Source organism: Carlito syrichta, unplaced genomic scaffold, assembly GCF_000164805.1.
Source record: "Carlito syrichta isolate Samal-C Ts95f unplaced genomic scaffold, Tarsius_syrichta-2.0.1 Scaffold309091, whole genome shotgun sequence".
Classification (NCBI taxonomy): Eukaryota; Metazoa; Chordata; class Mammalia; order Primates; family Tarsiidae; genus Carlito; species Carlito syrichta.
In genome coordinates this window covers 614,270-626,085 of record NW_007253187.1, presented here as the reverse complement: position 1 = coordinate 626,085, position 11,816 = coordinate 614,270, and positions in this window count along the sequence as shown.

Here is an 11,816-nt window from a genome sequence, read left to right as displayed (position 1 = left end):
TGTGTCATCTGTTTTATTTCACTTCCTTTCCTTTCTCTTCAGTATAGCTTGTATTCCGACTTTGCAATGATTTGAGACATTTCCTATTTATATTGACATTTTGATCTTGGAGGAAATTATCTGTTGTTTAAAATCTTCCCAAAAACTGTCTGTCTCAGACTGGCAAAAACATATTGAAAACTTAGTTAACTGCTATCAGTGACATGTAATTTAAATATATACAAGTACAATATGAGAGTTTCCAATCCAGTGGAGTTTTTTTCCTTTTTGACTGGATCTGGCTTTGACATGCAGGCTGGAGTGCAGTAGCATAATCATGGCTCACCACAGCCTTGACCTCCTTGGCTCAGGCTCCCAAGAGGCTGGGACTACAGGTGTATACCACCATGTCCAGCTAATTTTATTTTTTGTAGAGACAGGGTGTCACTATGTTGCCCAGGCTGGTCTCGAGCTCCTGGGCCCAAGAGATCTTCCCATTCTCAGCCTCCAAAGTGCTATGGTTACAGGCATGAGCCACTATGCCCAGTTCTGTCTTTTCATTATTTAGCAAAATGAATGGATTTTTTTACTTGACATGGGAGCAGCTGACTGTTCTAACTCACATAAGTTAATACAAATATATTTATTATTCATTCAACAAAATTTTGAATACTTACAAAGTGTAAAAATTACTTACAAGGAGGCTTTGTTAATATCAATAATGCTTAAATAAGAAAATCATTTCAGCCGGGCTCGGTGGCTCAGCCTGTAATCCCACACTTTGGGAGGTGAGGTGAGTGGATTGCCTGAGCCCACTGGTTCGAGACCTGCCTGGGCAACTTGGTGAGACCTCATCTCTACAATAAATCAAAAAATTAGCCAGGCATGGTAGCGCGCACCTGTAGTTCCAGCTACTTGGAAGGCTGAGGCAGAAGGATCACTGGAGCCCAGCAAATCGAGGTTGCGGTGGCCAGGAGTGTGCCACTGTACTCCAGTCTGAGCGACAGAGTGAGACTCCAACTCAAAAAAAGAAAAAGAAAACCATTTCATCATTTACAAAAGAGAACTTTGAGTTGCACATAGAACATTTTGAAATTAAAGTTCTTCACAGGTAAATATTAGAGAAAATATATATTCACTTGATCCTACTGGAACCTGATTTAGCAAACATGTGCCTCATTTCTTCATTGTTAGGAATTGCAAAAGTATGGAGTTCCTAAAGCCAGTAGAGTCCATATGGACAGATAAGTTAGGGCTATAATCATGTGCAATTTGTGTGCAGCTTAAGAACCCAGGAGATGGAAATAATCTCGTGTGATGGCTCGTAAGGTTTAGGATTTTTATTTTGTTTTTCCCTCTATATGTTAATTATAGTGTTTTTATATTAAAATAAAAAATACATTAAAGAATAGAATCAAAAATTTGCATGAATTTTGAAATTAAAACAACTTTTAAGATATTTTCAGGAACCAAATCTAGTTTACCATCAACAGAGCCTCACCAAGGCAATTCTAAAGGGGAATTGCTTCGAGATGATGTGTTCAAGAAGAAAAAGAATAACTAAAAGCAGATCTCCAAGAATGGTGAACAAAGAAATTGGCAAACGTGGGGAAAACTAAGCAAACACAGGCTGCATAAAATAATAATGTCTAGTTGTGGGGGTGATAAAATAAATTACAGCAGTGTCCTTGAACCTGGGATATATATACTCCTGGAGATGAATGAAGATTCCCCAGGAGGTACATGGACACATATGTTTTTAAGAGAGTCAACTTCACTATCTTTTTTTCCTCCATTCCCATTCTCTTTCCCTTCAGGGATTCCTTTTCATCACCTACCTCTTCACAATTATCATTCTCACACTTAAAAAAGAAAGATGGACTCCTGATACATCTTAGATATTAATGTGGCACCATGTACCTAGGTGTAAAAACTTCCTGGGGAACTAAAGGGACAATTTGAAACAGTTTTTGCTTTTAAACACCTCACCTCTTTCATCTCACTACTGTCAGATAATCCATCAATCCTGAAAGAGAGCCCCTGGAAAATAAAACAAAGAGAACATTAGGTAGAAATACTGAGACTGGCAGTATTTTATTTCATCTAGGCAGCAAATTCATGGCACAGCTGTGTCTGTCTTAAAATTGAGAAGTGAGATGGGTTTTGTGGAAACATGTATAAAATGAACACAGACCTTTTTCAACAGAAGGTAAATCTGTTTTGACTGCTTGGTTTGCCAAAGAGGACTTTCCAATTAGTTTATATGGTAGACATTTTCTATAACTAGAATTAGCCTGAATCTACAGCTACAAAGTTGTGACAAAAATATATTTAAAGCAAAAGATTTAAAATTATCAAAAATATTGCAGATATTGGTGAGGATGCAGAGAAATTAGAACCCTTGTGCATTGCTAGTGAGAATGTAAAGTGGTGTAACCACTATGGAAAATGGTATACAAGTTCCTAAAAAAAAAAATTAAACATAATCTGGGTGCAGTGGTGTGTCCCTGTAATCCCAGTTACTTGAGAGGCTAGTCAGGAGGATCACTTGAGCTCAGGAATTTGAGACCAGCCTGGGCAACAGATGCATACCCCATCCCAAAAAATAAACATAGAATTTGATCTAACAATTTTGATCTAACAATTCCACTTTGATCTAACAATTTTTTTTTTTATTATTTGATCTAACAATTCCACTTCTGGATATATCCATAAGAGAATTAAAAGCAGTGACTCGAATAGATATGTTTACACCAGTGATCATAGCAGTGTTATTCACAATAGCTAAAAGGTAGAAATAACCTAAATGTTCATCAGAGAATGAGTAGATAAATAAAATATGGTATATGGCCAGGCGCAGTGGCTTACCCTGTGATCCCAGCACTTTGGAAGGCTGAGGTGAGAGGACTGCCTGAGCCCAGGGGTTCGAGACCAGCCTGGGCAACTTGGTGAGACCTCATCTCTACAATAAATCACAAAAACTAGCCGGGTGTGGTGGCATGCACCTGTAGTTCCAGCTACTTGGAAGGCTGAAGCGGAAGGATCACCTAAGCCCAGCAGGTCGAGGCTGCGGTGGCCGTGAGCATGCTGCTGCACTCCAGCCTGGGCGACAAGAGTAAGACTCCAACTAAAAAAAAAAAAAAATGTGGTATACACATGCAGAATATAATTCAGGCTTAAAAGGGACATTCTGATACATGCTGCAACATGGATGTAGTTTGAAGACATTATGCTAAGTGAAATAAGTCAGACACAAAAAAACAAGTATGATTCTTATATGAGGTACCTAGAATTGTCAAGTTCATAGAGACAGTAAGTAGAATGGGGGCTACCAGAGGCTGAGAGGGAGGGTGGGGAGATGCTTAATGGATACAGAATTTCAGTTTGAGAAGCTGAAAAAGTTCTGGAACTGGATGGTGGTGTTTGAACAACTTAAATGTATTTAATGCCACTGGGCTACACTTAAGATCATTAAAATAGTAAATTTTATGAATATTGTCCCATAATTTAAAAATATGTACAATTTACATGAAGTTGTGCAGTCCCAGAAATGGAAAGGTGTTTGTTTAATCATTAGGCAATTATTTTCAGTCTCTTTTCTAAGTAAAATAAATGTTTTAAGGACATTTTAAGATATCATTTGACTAAATATAGGAGTTTATTTCTGGACTGTCAATTCTATTCCATGATTTATGTCTGTCTGTATTCCCGTACCACTCTTTCTTGATATACTGCAGCTTTGTAGTTAGTTCGGTAACCAAGAAGTGTGAGTACTCTTACTTTGTTCTTTTTCAAGATTATTTTGGCTGTTCTGGGTCTCCTGTATTTCCATATTAATTTTAGGATCAGCTTGTCAATTTTTATCATAAAGCTAGCTGGTTTGATGGGTATTACATTGAATCTGTAGATCAATTTGGGAATTCATGGACAGTTGGCCATATTAACAGTATTAAGTTCTGACCCATGAATAGTGATGTCTCTCCATTTATTTAGCTTTTCATCTATCAATGTTTTGTAATTCTGTGTACAACTTTTGCACTTCGATTGTTAAATTTATTCTTAAGTATTATTTTTGATAGAATTTTCTTAAGTTTCATTTTCAGATTTTTCTCTGCTAATGTTTGAATTCATGTTTGTATATTGTTATTAATATCATGCAATCTGACAGAATAATTTTTTCTTACAATTTTTTAATATATTCCTTAAGATTTTATAGTAAAGTTTAAAGTTCTCTAGAGCAGTATGAATCTATGCTCCCAGGTGATCATTCTCAAGCTTTGAGCTCAAATACACTCTATACTTAAATAAAGTCCTCTGGAAAAATATAATCTAAAAATTTTATGTAGTTTTTCTGTTTTTCCTGAGGAAGGTAAGAAGGAATTTTAAAGTTTCCTGGCCAGTTGCAGTGGCTCATATCTGTAATCCCAGCACTTTGGAAGACCAAGGTAGGAGGATCATTTGAGATTAGGAGTTCAAGGCCATCCTGGGCAACATAAGTGAGACCCTTGTCTCTGGTATGTATGTATATAGGTATGTATGCATGTATTTATTTTTGAGTTGGAGTCTTACTCTGTCGCCCAGGCTGGAGTGCAGTGGCGTGCTGCTCACAGTCACTGCAGCCTCTACCTGCTGAGCTCAGGTGATCCTTTTGCCTCAGTCTTCCAAGTAGCTGGAACCACAGGCATGTGCCACCACACCTGGCCAATTTTTGACTTATTGTAGAGATGAGGTCTCGCCAGGTTGCCCAGGCTGGTCTCGAACCCACGGGCTCAGACAATCCACTCGCCTCAGCCTCCCAAAGTGCCGGGAAATAGGCATGAGGCACCACGCCCCACCTAGAAACTTTGTTTTCTTAAGAGGGCAGTTAGGCATAGCTATCTCTGTCCTGCCAAAAACTGTTTAGAACGATGACATCAAGCCTATTGAAACGTAGAAATAGGGCAACTCCTTTGGGTCCTCCCACTATGGGAGATTTTCTGTCCTCTCAATAAGTCCTGCATTTTCAAGAAAAAGAGAGAGAGAGAAAAGTAGAAATAGTGTAATGAAAATCCACACACCCTTCACCTAGATTCACCAGTTTTAAACAATATGCCACATGCTTTATTAGTCTATGTATATACAAATATGTATTCATTTATGTACACAAATACATATACTTTCTTGGCTTTGCTAAAACATTATGAAACCTTACCCCTAATGTACATTCTAAAGACAAGGACATTATCCTACATAACTATAATTTCATGATCATTTCTAAGAAATGTAACAATCTGGCTGGGCACAGTGGCTCAGCCTATAATCCCAGCACTTGGGGAGGCCAAGGAAAAAGGACTGCCTGAGCCCAGGGGTTCAAGACCAGCCTGGGAAACTTGGTGAGACCTCGTCTCTACAATAAATTACAAAAAAATTAGCCAAGTGTAGTAGGTCTGTAGTTCTAGCTATTTGGAAGGCTGAGGTGGAAGGATCGCCTAAGCCCAGCAGGTTAAGGCTGCGGTGCTCATGAGCCTGGGCAACAGAGTGAGACACCAACTCAAAAAAAACCAATGTAACAGCCGGGCTCAGTGGCTCAGCCTGTAATCCTGCGCCTTTGGGAGGCTGAGGTGAGTGGATTGCCTGAGCCCACAGGTTCAAGACCCGCCTGGGCAACTTGGCGAGACCTCATCTCTACAATAAATCAAAGTGAGCCGGGCATGGTAGCACGCGCCTGTAGTTCCAGCTACTTGGAAAGCTGAGGCAGAAGGATCGCCGGAGCCCAGGAAGTCGAGGCTGCAGAGGCTGGGAGCGGCCACTGCACTCCAGTCTGGATGACAGAGTGAGACTCCAACTCAGAAAACAAAAAACAATGTAGCAATCTGTATGTTATATATCAAAAACTTTGATCATCCACAAAATTTTATTTATAGGTGCTTTTCAATTCCGGATCTAGTCAAGGATCACATCTTGCATTTGGTTGTCATGTCTTTCTAGCATCCTTTAACATAGGAGAGTCCCTTTGCCCTTCTTTCATGACATTGGCATTTACGAAGGTACAAGACTAACTGTTATGTAGAATGTGTCTTTTCTTAGGAGGCACATGTTAGGCTCTCATTTTTGGCAATACAATCATTTGCTCAAGATTATGATTACTAGATCTCTCCAATGTAAAGCTCTCTTCTTTCCTTTGTAACTCAGAATCTGTGGAGAGCTATTTTGAAATCACACCTTACTTCCTCAACACTTTCATCCAGTGGCATCTATTGATGATCTTTGCCCCAATTATTATGTTAGTGGTTAGAAAATACTATTTCCTAATTCCGTTACCCCTTTGCATGACTTTAAATAGATTCAGCTATATAGTGAAGGGCTCACCAAAATGTCTCTGAGTATATGAGCACATCTTTCATGAAGGTTCCAAAACCACCCCTAAAGGAAGCTGTGGCAAAGATGGCTCACGGACCCCTAAAATCTCTCTCTCCCAGGCACGTGGTTATTCCATATTACCCGGTCCCCAGTATGCCACTTCCATACCTAGGCCTTAGCACAATGAAGGCATCCCTGCTATGCTTGCTTTCCCCTTATTAGCTACAATCCATGGCCACTGGGCCTTGACCACGAAGATGACAATGCCTAAGAGCAAGTGTAAGTAAACCGACTGTCACAGGTTGAGTCAGGCACATTGCCTGTTTTGGTAAATAAAGCTTTATGGGGACATGACCACATTCACTCATTTACATATTGTCTATAGCGGCTTTCACACAACAAATGGCAGAGTTCAGTTGGTGGGGCGGAGATTGGCCCACAAAGCCTAAAATATGTATTGTGTGGCTGTTTACAGAAAAAGCTTGCCAACCCTTGCTCTAGTATGCAGCAGGCACTCCACAAGTGAGAAACAACTCTTCCATTAAATGAACCCCTTTACTTCCACCACCAAATGAATTTGAGACACACCTATCTTGAAATTATCTGACCCTGATACCTCCACCTCTTTCTCTTTTTTAACCACCAAACTTCTAGCGATATGTAATCTAGTATAAGGGAGTGGACCCCCAAAAAACTGGATTTTATTTATAAATGTGTTTTTATTCTTACAGGTTTAAACTTTAGTCACCTTCAAAGTACTCTCCGTTTGATGCAACATACCTATTGACACTTTTTCCACTACTTACAACAGTTTTCGAACTCATGCATTTTGATGCCTTTTAGTGCTTCTGCTGTTGTTTCACTTCTTCCACATCAGCAAAATATTTCCCTTTGAGGACTTTTTTCATCCAGAGAATCAAAAAGTTACTCGGGACAAGATCAGGTGAATAGGGAGGGTTTTTGGTCAAAAACTGCTGGATACTCAGCACAGTGTGGCAGGTGTGCTCGTAAATCTACCATGGCAAACACACTGAGAGAATCTCCAAAAAAATTCACTAAAGCCAAACGCAGTCTCTCACAACAACACTATGCCGATGGGTTTCTAAAACACCTTACCTAGCAAAGGAAGTCCATATTACAAGGGGCCCACCATCCAAAAGATAATTCCAGTTTTTTTGGGGAGGTCCCCCCTCATACAAATACCAACCTCTTCCAGCCTTCCCCCATCAGTCCACCTTCCACACTGGAGCCAGAGGAATCTTCCTAAAATGCAGCTGCAATCCCAAACTGCCTTGCTTAAGAACTTGTTGGCTTCCTGACTTTCCAGACCTGATCATCTGACTCCCCACTTCACACCCCCCACTCGTCACCTCAGGCACAAAATTTAAGTGTGTGCTAAGAACTCAGTAATCAAGATCTTTTAATGCAATATTTTTAAAATCTAAACCCCCACCATGAAAAGTGGGTGCTCACTCAAGATGGCCCAAGCCAGCTGGCCAGCTGGCCAGCTGCCCTCTGCCTTGGTGAGACCCACAGGTGTCAAGAGAGATCATCATCATATCCCCACACAGTGCTTGCTGTGCCTCCAGCACTGGCAGAATCGTAGCTTTTGTGAATTAGTTTTTAGTATCTGGGCTCTGAAGTGGAAAGCCATCAGCTGATAGAAGCCACAGCAGCTTTCAGGTCTTATCACTTTCCACAGTCCCAGAACCTCTTGAAATTTGATAGGCCTACATCGTGCCATTGGTTGGCTCTTCTTATACTGTGTTCCCTTCCCAGTTACACTAGATAATAGTCTGCATGTGCAGAGGAGTCCAACTTTCATACTTAGTTCACTCAACAGTGAGCCCTGCTTTGTGATACTAAAATCAAGATGCATAAGGCCCAGTCTTTGTTTTCCAGGAACCTAGGATCTAGTGGGAAACATGCCCAGGGACACATACTCAGATCCATGTTGCTCAGAGTGGAAAGGGACAAGCTTTTGAAGACATAGAGTGCTACAGGGCTTTGGAGGAGGCCACAGTGCCACCAAAGAGAGGCAATTGAGGGGTGGCCTTAAACAGGGCATTAGAATACATAAGGATGGGGGAGATGGGCAGGAGTGGGATGAGAAGGGTGGATATATTGTAAATAGGAAAGTGAAGCAAAAGCAGAGAGGTGAGGAAAGAGCTTTGTACACTTGCTGCCAAAGAGGAAAGTGGATGGTCTGGCATTGGCCTTCACCTTTCAGCTAGGGTTACAATGCTAGAATTCCCTTTCTACTACCATAGGGTCCAATGTTGGGCTAACGGTATTTGTCTCATCACAATACAAATACTTTTCAAAGGGTGCTAAACATTGACTGTTGTAGTAAGGAAGGGTAAGTCATTCTTTCCACAAGGTCCTCCTCCTCAGTTGACCCCTCATAGGGCTATTTGCATTCTAAGGCCTATCTGACCTCATATGAGCTGTGGTTCCCCAGTGAAGGAATTTAAAACAAAAGCAGCTGGACAGATTTTTTTTTTTTGTACAGAGAAACCTTCCATTGAAAGTGCTTGGCCTTGAAAATCTGTATCTATATATAACAGACTTGGCTGGATGAAGTGTTTGAGGAGCAGTCACACACAGCTATACACTTACTACATTCACTGGGCAAATCCCAGCTCACACTCCCTGGCCCAGCAAGCAGTTATTATCAGCAAGGAGTTCCACAAGGATCCATACTCATGTACATGAAAAGGTACCTCCATGTCCTTAAAGCCATTCAAGGTGGTGGGGGTAGGAGGACACTGTTGCCAGGCCCTCTCTTGAGTACAGCATGTGCCAGCCAGTCCATGCCTCTCCTGGCCCTGGGCCTGGTCTGGAAGGGCCTGGAGATCTTATGGGGGAGGACACTGCTCTGCCCCAGGGATAGAAGACTGGACCAGGGGCTGGGAGTTAGGACACCAGGGTTCTAGTCCCTGCTTTGGCACTCACTTTGGGACCTGGGACAAATGCCTCTCATGAGGTGTTAAGCCCTAGATTATATTATACATTATAAGAGCCTCCTGGCTCTTCATTTTTTCTTTCAGGTGAATGCTTTGAATAAGTGGGAGAGAGGGGAACTGTATACGGCAGTCCCCCCTTATGCACAGGGGATGTGTTCCAGGACCCCCAGTGGATGCCTGAAACTGCAGATAGTACTGAACCTATATATACTGTTTTTTCCTATACATACATACCCATGATAAAGTTATTAATTGGGCACAGCAAGAGATTAAAAATAATAAAGCAATTATAACAATATACTGTAACATGGTATGTGAATGTGGTCTCTCTTGAAATATCGCACTGTAGATCTTAGCAACTTCAGCATTTTCTTTTCTTATTAAGTCGAGAGCTTTCACCTTTTCACACAAAGGAAGCATTTTACAGCTTCTCTTTGGCATATCCAAATTGCCACATCACTTTGTGCCTTGGGGCCATTATTAAATAAGAATTATGTGAATATAAGCACTGTGATACCTCAATAGTCAATCTGATAACTGAGATGGCTACTGAGGACTAACGGGCAGGGAGTGCAGACAGTGCGTATGTGGACAAAGGGACAATTCACCTCTGGCAGGATGAGGCAGTATGGCGTAAGATTTCATCACACTACTCGGAACAGCACTCGATTTAAAACTTATGAATTGCTTGTTTCTAGAATTTTCCACTGAATATTTCCAGTCCATGGGGAACTGAAACCACAGAAAACAAAACCATAGATAAGGGAGGACTACTGTACATACACAGACCTGGAGGCCAGAGAGGAGGCCAGGAAGGAGCAACTTGTTTTTAAAGCTTTACTTTATGAAAAGCAGTCTCTCTCCTCAGGTGACTAAAGTTTCCCAGGCTTCAGCCTTTTGTTTTTTTCTGGAAAAAAAGCAACAGCTAGTTCTGAGTTCTCCCTGTCTGAGCCTCTCTTAGAGGGAAACCAGTTCTCCCCACCGAGCCATTCCCCCTTGATGCAGGAACAGCATCAATGTCCCTCCCTCACCCTGGAGGCTGGCCCTGGGGTCCTGGTCAAGGCTGACCTGAGAGGCCTGGGGATGTCAGAACTGTGTGTTCTCACAATGCCCAACCACCCATGCTCACTCTCGCTCCCCACCCCACAAAGAACCTCCATGTCCCTCTCCTGATGTGTATTCTTCCACCCTGCTGATTGTCTTCCCCTGGAAAATACCCCCTCCTCCCCAGCCACACCCCTCCCACCCTCAGTGTCACCTCCTGCAGCCAGGGGAGCACTTGGCTCGCCTAGCTCTCAGTTTCCTCATAGCCCTCTCCACCACAGGCTGTTCTCTTTCTCACGCTCTTCAGAGTCACCAGCCTCCCTGCTCCCCAAGGCCTCATCCACGCTGTTTCCCCTCCACTCTCAGCCTATGGCCACCTTCCTCCTAGTTATTCCCCTTATGCACTGGCCTTCTTGCCACCTGATCACCACCACCATCCTAGGTGGCCTTTGGGCTCTTTGTCCCTTGACCTCATCTCCAACACCTTCCCCTGCATTCTATTTCAGCCACCCTTCCATGGGCAGAACCTCTTCCTGACACCACGAATTCAGACACTGCATCCTCTTCTGGCCCACTGACTCCCTAGGAGGCTTCCTCAGCAGGGCCTCTAATCCACTCACTTCACTTTCTCCCAGTCTACTAGCCCCCTTTGGCCTCACATCTCTCCCTATCCAGCTTGAATTGCACGATACATCACTTCAACCAATCCCTTGTTCAAGTGCTCAAAATCACCTTTTGTCTTTCTGAACCCCACCTCTGGATGAGTCCAGCAGCCTTTTTCTGAGCAAACTCCACACTAGAGAAAAGCACACAGCCTAGGGGACTGGGACCTCCAGATCAATGGCCACCCACATCAACTGGGCACTCAACACTGCCAGCAATCCCGCTGCCCTAGTCCCATGGTGTCCACTGTGGGGGAGCACAGACCATCTACTTAACCCCAATCCTTCCATTCCCTCTGCCTCCTTGAGCCACATTTCCTGATCTCTTCCTCTAGAGACATCAAACAGCATCTAAACAAGCTCAAGTCTCTCTCATGTGAAAAATAAATACACCCTCTCTCAAGTACATCTCTCTCCAGTTACGGCCCCATGTCTCCTCCTCTTCAGGACCAGATTTCCCCACTTCCTGCCTCTACTCCCTCACCTGGCTCCTGGCCCTGGCCACCGGGCTGCTGGTGAGCAACACTGCCTATTGCCCTGACGCGGCTGACCTTCCCTCCTACTCTGTGACACTTCACTCCTACTTGTCCACTTCTACCTCGGTCACTCCTCGATGGCCCCTGAGGTTAGAGCTCTTCTACGATCTCTTCCAGGCCCTCTGCTCGCCATCAACTGCTGATGCCTCATTAATCTAGGTCTCCAGACAGATACACCCAGCTGCCTTCTGGTCACTTCCACTCAGATGCTGCAGAGACTGCCCAATGTCAACCAGGCCAACACCAAATTCTTTCCCGTGAACTCACTTCTCCTGTCTCTTCTTAGCAAA